Genomic DNA, 8,408 nt, shown 5'->3' on the forward strand with positions numbered 1-8,408 from the left:
GTGCTGCACAGCTCTTTTTCTTTCTCTTCTTCCTCTCAGCAGAGTATTCCATTCTCACATCATGTCCTATGACCGCTATGTTGCCATCTGCAAGCCCCTGCACTACGGGACCTTGATGGACAGCAGAGCTTGTGCCACCATGGCAGCAGCTGCCTGGGGCGCTGGGGTTCTCAATTCCCTGCTGCACACTGCCAGTACGTTTTCACTGCCTCTCTGCCAAGGCAATGTTGTCAACAAGTTTTTCTGTGAAATCCCCCAGATCCTCAAGCTCTCCTGCTCAGAATCAAATCTCAGGGAAGTTGTGTTTATCTTTTTTGGTGTGAGTTTAGGCTTTGGTTGCTTTGTTTTCATATTGGTGTCCTATGTGCAGATCTTCGTGGCTGTGCTGAGGATGCCCTCTGAGCAGGGACGGCACAAAGCCTTCTCCACGTGCCTCCCTCACCTGGCTGTGGTCTCCCTGTTTCTCAGCACAGCCTTTTTTGCCTACCTGAAGCCCCTTTCCACCTCCTCCCCACTCCTGGATCTGACAGTGGCACTTCTGTACGCAGTGGTTCCTCCAACACTGAACCCTATTATCTACAGCATGAGGAACAGGGAGATCAAGCACGCTCTCAGGAAGGTGTTGCAGTGAGCACTATTCCAGCTTCCATAAAATGCACAACTTCCTCATAGGATTCCCAGTGATGGTTCTTCATGTTTTATGCATCTTTGATTGTTTGATTACGTGAGATATAGCAATGTGCAAAAAAATGTTATTGAACTTATAAATAAAAATTTATTCCACTTCTTTCCCACCTACTATCCATTTTCTCACTCCAAGAGCTCATGTAAACATGGAATCAGATTCCCTGAATAGGTTAAGAGATAAATAAATAGCATTCAAAATACGCTTTTCCTTAGCTCTTCTCTTATCCAACTTTGTCTGTATTTGGGGAAGTTACAGCCACAGATAGAAGCACAAAATGTTCTTTTCATTCCTCCTCTCTTTACACTGCCACAGTGCACAGAGGATTTGAGTCCTCTCATTTCTACAGGCCTGAAGGTCTTGTGTGTCTCACAGCAGTCCCATCATCTCTACAGCAGCACTCAGGGGTTTGCTTAATTTTCTTATCTCAATACTTGGAACAGCTACAGGACCTGTAGCATAAGTGACCGCAGAGCTCCTTATGAGGGGTGGAGTGACAGTGGGATCTGTCCAGAGCTTGGAGCAACTGCAGGATGTGTAGCAAAAACTTGGAGCTATTGCAGGGACTGTGCCAGGAGTTGCAGAGGCTGCAGCACTGTCAGCAGATCCATCTCTCTTCCCCTTGAAGATGCTGAATAGTGTTGAACACAGCTCAGTAGGTGTGAGCCAGGTCCTGGAACACTGCAGTCATTTGTGCCTGTTTAGGATTACCAGTACCACAGCAGACCTGTCTCCAATATTCTACCAGTTTATCAGGATCCTGCAGTTGCTCGGAGATGAAGTTCCAAAGCCCTGGGGGTGCCCACCACTCCAGGCAGCTGCCCAGACCGTCCCACACCCCCTGCCATGCAGAGCCTTCTCACCTTGGGGCAGATCTCTCAGTGATATTCCTGAATAATTGTTTAACCTCAGTCCTAGAATCATAGAATCACCAAGGCTGGAAAAGGCCTGAAAGATCATCCAGTCCAACCGTTCACCTATTACCAATAGCTCCCACTTAACCATGTCCCTCAACACATTATCCAGTCTCTCCTTCAATACCCCTGGGCTCCCAGAGACGACAGTGTAAAATGTGTAATTCCTAATCATACCAACAATATTACTTCCAAAACCCAAAGATATCCAAAGAGCTGAATGTGCACAAAACTTCACTTTGCCAATTTTATCGTGGTACAAACCAAGGTCAAACAGCATAGGAAAATAAATACCCTAATCCAGCATCCAGAGTTGACAACTATTGCAGCAGGGAAAACAAGCAGCAAGCAAGGAGCTGTGCAATGCAGCTTCATGAGAAGACTCAGCAAGCTTCAAAAATAGGGAAACTATCAGCACCATGGCCTGCACATCTCCAACTCCCACAAAGCCCTATCTGCTCAGGACAGATGTGCTGTTACCACAACCCTTGGAGCCTCACATCAGGCACCAAAATTATGGTGGTTGTTGAACCCAACATGTGGCTCAGCAGCACACAGTGCTTTGTGCACTGCCCCATTCCCAGTGGGATAGGGATGAGAACTGGGAAAAAAAGTACAACTTCTGGGTTGTAACAAAGCAATTTACTAAGAGAGATAAAAGGAGAGGAGTAATAGTTATCACTATATATCCGTTGATATGGAATCGTATGTAACAACTGATGCACAAGCACTTGCTCAGCACCACCAGACTGATGCTCAGCTGGGCCCTGGGCAGTGAAGAGACTGAGATGAACTCCCAGCCCTTTCAATACAATTTCTGCTTGCTGTCAGCTGATAGAGAACGTCCCTTTGGCCACTTTCAGTCAGCTGTCCTCACTCTGTTCCCTCCCAGCTCCATGTGCCCTCCACTGACCATGGCTTTGGCTCTGTAGAACACTGCTTAGCAGCAGCTGAAAACATCAGAGTGTTATCAATGATTTTCTCCTAGAACCAAAACACTGCACCATAGCAGGCAGTCTGAAGAAAAAAAATTCATCTGAGCTGTAACTCAGATTCCTGCCTGTCCCCCTCCTCTTGTTCTTCCTGATCAGGAAGCAAGGAACAGAATCTGCTGCTCTTCTTTTTGAAACCTTTCCATCAGTATTCAGGTGGCTCCTCTGCCATCCCCAGGCAGAGCTCAGTGCCCTCTCACAGATGGCAGCAGCCTATCTTCATTGCCTAATCGTAATGAAGAGTCTGTACCTACTTTGCTACAGTTCAGAGGTGGGAACCATCCCACCATGTCTCTGTGAGACAAACAAGACCCTAGGCCTGCAAAGGCACAGAGATTTGGAGTTCGCTGAGTGAATGTTTGTGGTCCTCTCATTAGTGTAAGGATTCTTCAGAAAGCATCCCCTTCCAGAAGCATGCTTTGATTTAGCCTGGCTGGGCCTTGCATCTACACTGTGGTACTGGTGTTCTGGGCCTTGCTCAGAAGCAGCAGCCTTCATGAAAGGAAAAGCTCTGTGGTTTTCTCTTGATTTGTCCCGTTTATTTCCCATGCTACCTGCACTGGTCTACAGGCACTTTAGGGCAGCAGCAGGTTGGGGTTACCCCCAGAGGGTACACAGTAAGATTTAGGACGGGGTATTGGCAACAAGACTTTCTCTGAGGAATCCTCACACAATCCTATAGAACAACTCAGAGGCTTTCCCTGCAATCTCCAACAGCAACAACATCCCTCAGCCCTTCTCTGTCACATCCAATTCCCCACCCTTCCCCATTTGGACCTGGTTTAAAGCCCTTTAATCAATCAGTGCAGGAGCATTTCAGATGGGGTCATGGAGGAGGCAGACTGCCATTCTTGGGGTGGCCATTTGTCATGGTTTTGTAATTTTGCTATCAGTATCAGTATTCCACATCATAACATCATGTAAAGTATGGATACTTCTATTGAATGTGCAGTCCACAGAAGAAGACTACATATCCCAGAGAACAACAGGGTTAATGATAAGTCACGGGACCAGGACGCTGTATAATCTCGTTCCCAGGCTGGAGTGCCCTCCTTCTTCTCTCGAACTTCTCGGAGAGGGGGAAGTGTTCCAGCCGTGTCGCCTAGAGTTCACAGTAGGCCTCTCGGTTTTCGGGGACTCTCTCTCTCTGTTTCGTTCAATTTGTTAGCCTCAATTATATTATATTGTGTTATCTTGTATTTCGGTATCATATTTAGTAAAATAAGTTTTTCCTCCTTAGATTGTCGCTGTTTTATCCCACTCCCTTTTTTCCCCTCCTTTCCGGGCCCCGGGAGGGGGCCCACGGGGTGGCTTCCCCTGTCACGGGCATAGGTAAATCTAAGTAACCCGTGACAGATTTTTGGTGGAGGATGCGGGCATAGAGCTTCTTAGCTTTTAGAACAACTCTCTCTTTACTCTTAAAGAGCTTCGTTAGGGGAGTGTTATCTTTTCGTAGCTGCTCACTGAGAACGTGACCTTGAAATACCAGACAAATTGTCAACATTAAGGGCTGCTGTACATTCTCAGCACTGCTATCTAACTTTTGTGTAGAAACAAAGGGATTTCTTTCTCCCTTAGAGCAAAGCTAGCTAGCTCTGACTTTTACAGAGCCTGCCAGCTATGAATCCACTCTTCATCCCAGTTGCTCTGTTTAAGGGATTGAAAGCAATTATGATCTTCTTAAAGTATTGGTCAACTATTAACACCATAATTTGGTGTTGTGGAATTGTGCAGGTATATAGCCTAATAAGGTGGATACTGATGGAGACACCTGCCTGGTACTTTTATGAGATGTGGTATGGTCAGAATTTTGGCACCTACATCCCAGATGGAATTGTGAATCTTACAAACACTTGCATCCCAGATGGAATTGCGAATCTTACAAGTACTTGCATCCCAGATGGAACAGGCAATTTTACAAACACCACCATGTTTAATTCATTGTACAGGCTAAAAAAACCCTTTTTATTTAGGTTGTACTCTCAGATTTCCACACGCCTTTCAATAACTGAGATAGGGTTCATACTTGCATCCATGTTATCACTATTAATGAATGCATATATGTTCCTATGCATTCGTTCTATGCGGAAGTCTCCTCCAGAACCAGAGAATGATGACTGGCAGGGAATATGGAAAGGTTTAGGAAAAGTCTTAGAAGCATGGGGACCCGCAGTGTCATGGGATTTCACTCTTGAACACCTAAAGGACCCTAAGAAATTAAGTGAGTATTTGGGTCAGAGATCTAAGGAGGTAAACCTTATGTGGGGTTTGGCTTATGCATACCGTGCTTTGTATCATACTATTCTGGAGAGAGAGAGTTTCCGATCTGAGATTCAAGCCCAAGTTAATTCTGATCAGTCACAGGAGGCATCAGTAGCAATATCAGTTGCCCCTGTGGAAGGCAAGAAATGGAAACGGGTGTCCACGCGTCTAGAACGAAAAGAAGGAGAAGCACAGGGGGGGGCTGCAGAAGACCCAGGTGCCGGGCATGGAGCAGTACCGAAAAAAGCAAAGGCAAAAACCAAGAGGCATGAAGAAGAGACTGATGATGAGGAGGAAATCACCTATTGTCGACCTCTGAAGCTGACTGAAATCCAAGGCTCAAGAAAGGAGTTCACACGGCGTCAAGATGAAGGTATCCTTGCTTGGTTGCTTCGCTGCTGGGACAACGGGGCCAACAGCTTGTCTCTAGATGGTAATGAAGCTCGCCAACTAGGAAACATTGCCCAAGATGCAGGTATCGACAGAGGGATTAGCAGATGTTCGGATGGAGCTGCCACTCTCTGGCTGCGGCTGTTAGAAGCCGTGAGAGAAAGGTACCCCTATAAGGATGCTTTAAAGCCTAAATTTGATAGTTGGAATACCGTCCAAAAAGGTATTCAGCGCCTGAGGGAATTGGCCATGGCGAAAATGTTGTACAGCCCTGATCCAAGCGAACTTGACCCTGAGAGAGTGAGGGCCGATCCTGACATGTGGCAGAAAATCACAAGTACAGCACCAGAGAGAATGGCACAGTCATTGGTAACAGGTTCTAAAGGGTTCGTGGACAGATGGCCCCGAGTTGTTGAGCTGATTATAATGCTTCAAACCACCGATCAGCAGCTCCCTCAACTGCATGCCGCAGTTTCTGCCATCTCACGGCTAGAAAACCGAGTAGATGAAATGTGCAAGAAATTGTTTCCATCAACTAATCGTAATGATGATCCCGTAATAGTATCAGAAGCAACTGATGAAGGTCAATCCTCGTACGGGCCACCAGGTCTAATGAAGGATCTGATCAAAGTATTCCAGTCCTACTCCTCACCTGCATCATCAAAAGTCTCAGTTGTTAAACGCACACGCTTCCCAGCTCGAGCAAAGAACAACAGTACGATTGCACCGCGTGTTTCCATGTGGCGCTACCTACGTGACCGTGGAGAAGACATGAGGAAGTGGCATGATCAGCCCACTTCTGCACTACGAGCACGGGTGAAAGAACTACTAGACATACCAACCACCAGTGGAGTTGCTCCAGTCATCACAGGTAACCAATAGAGGGGCCCTGCCCTCAGTCAGGGGAGGGAAAGGGATAATAGAGTTTATTGGACTGTGTGGATTCGATGGCCTGGCACATCAGAACCACAGGAATATAAGGCGCTGGTGGATACCGGTGCACAGTGCACCCTAATGCCCTCCAGTCATGAAGGGACAGAATCAATCCATATTTCTGGAGTGACTGGGGGCTCTCAAGAATTGACTGTGCTGGAGGCTGAAATAAGCCTCACTGGCAAAGACTGGCAAAAACATCCTATTGTGACTGGCCCAGGGGCTCCATGTATACTGGGTATTGATTACCTCAGAAGGGGGCATTTCAAGGATCCTAAGGGGTATCGATGGGCCTTTGGGATAGCTGCTGTAGATATGGACAACATTAAGCAGCTGTCTGTTTTGCCTGGCCTGTCAGAGGACCCGTCTGTTGTGGGGCTGCTACGAGTAAAAGAGCAGCAGGTACCGATTGCTACAAAGACAGTGCACAGACGGCAGTATCGCACCAACAGGGATTCCTTGCTCCCCATTCATGATTTGATTCGCCAGTTGGAGAATCAGGGAGTGATCAGTAAAACTCACTCACCTTTTAACAGTCCCATATGGCCAGTGCGTAAAGCCAGTGGAGAATGGAGGCTGACAGTAGACTACCGTGGCCTGAATGAGGTCACACCCCCATTGAGCGCTGCTGTGCCGGACATGTTGGAACTCCAGTACGAGCTGGAGTCAAAAGCAGCCAAATGGTATGCCACCATTGACATTGCCAATGCCTTCTTCTCTATTCCTTTGGCTGCAGAATGTAAGCCACAGTTTGCCTTCACCTGGAGGGGCATTCAGTATACTTGGAACCGTTTGCCCCAGGGGTGGAAACATAGCCCAACCATTTGCCATGGGTTGGTCCAAACTGTACTGGAACAAGGTGGTGCTCCTGAACACCTGCAGTACATTGATGACATTGTTGTGTGGGGTGATACAGCAGAAGAGGTTTTCACAAAAGGAGAGCAGATCATCCAAATTCTTCTACAAGCCGGCTTTGCTATTAAGCGAAGCAAAGTAAAAGGACCTGCCCAGGAAATTCAGTTCTTAGGTATAAAGTGGCAGGATGGACGTCGTCACATCCCAACAGATGTGATCGACAAAATCACTGCCATGTCTCCACCAACTAGCAAGAAAGAGACACAATCTTTCCTGGGTGCAGTAGGCTTTTGGAGGATGCACATTCCAAACTACAGCCTCATTGTAAGCCCCCTTTATCAGGTGACGCGGAAGAAGAACGATTTTGCATGGGGCCCTGAGCAGCAGCAGGCTTTTGAACAGATTAAACAAGAGATAGCCCGAGCTGTAGCTCTGGGGCCAGTACGGACTGGACAGGATGTAAAGAACATCCTCTATACTGCTGCTGGAGAGAAAGGCCCCACTTGGAGTTTGTGGCAAAGAGCCTCAGGAGAGACCCGAGGCCGACTCCTGGGATTCTGGAGTCGATCATATAAGGGGTCTGAAGAGTGCTACACTCCAACTGAGAAGGAGATCTTAGCCGCGTATGAGGGGGTTCGGGCTGCTTCCGAAGTAGTCGGGACTGAAACACAGCTCCTTTTGGCACCTCGACTGCCAGTGCTGAACTGGATGTTCAAAGGACAGGTTCCCTCCACTCATCATGCTACCGATGTCACCTGGAGCAAGTGGATTACGCTGATTACACAGCGAGCGCGAATGGGAAACCTCAATCGTCCAGGAATCCTAGAGGTAATCATGGACTGGCCTGAAGATAAAAGGTTTGGAACATCACCAGCAGAAGAGGTATCACGTGCTAAAGAGGCCCCACCATACAACGAATTACCAGAAAATGAAAAGAAATATGCCCTATTCACAGACGGATCATGTCGCATTGTAGGGAAGCATCGCAAATGGAAAGCTGCTGTGTGGAGCCCCACACGACAGGTTGCAGAGGCCACCGAAGGTAAGGGAGAATCAAGTCAGTTTGCAGAGGTAAAAGCTGTCCAGCTGGCCTTAGATGTTGCTGAACGGGAGAGGTGGCCAATGCTGTATCTTTATACTGACTCATGGATGGTGGCAAATGCCTTATGGGGGTGGTTACAGAGGTGGGAACAAAACAACTGGCAACGGAAGGGTAAATCTGTTTGGGCCGCTGAATTATGGAAGGACATTGCTGCCCGAACAAAGAATATGGTTGTAAAGGTGCGTCATGTGGATGCACATGTGCCCAAAAGTCGGGCTACTGAAGAACAACAAAACAACCATCAGGTAGATAAAGCTGCCAAAATTGAGGTGGCT

Source organism: Coturnix japonica, chromosome 36 (assembly GCF_054131305.1).
Source record: "Coturnix japonica strain WE chromosome 36, WE-NBRP24, whole genome shotgun sequence".
Taxonomy (NCBI): domain Eukaryota; kingdom Metazoa; phylum Chordata; class Aves; order Galliformes; family Phasianidae; genus Coturnix; species Coturnix japonica.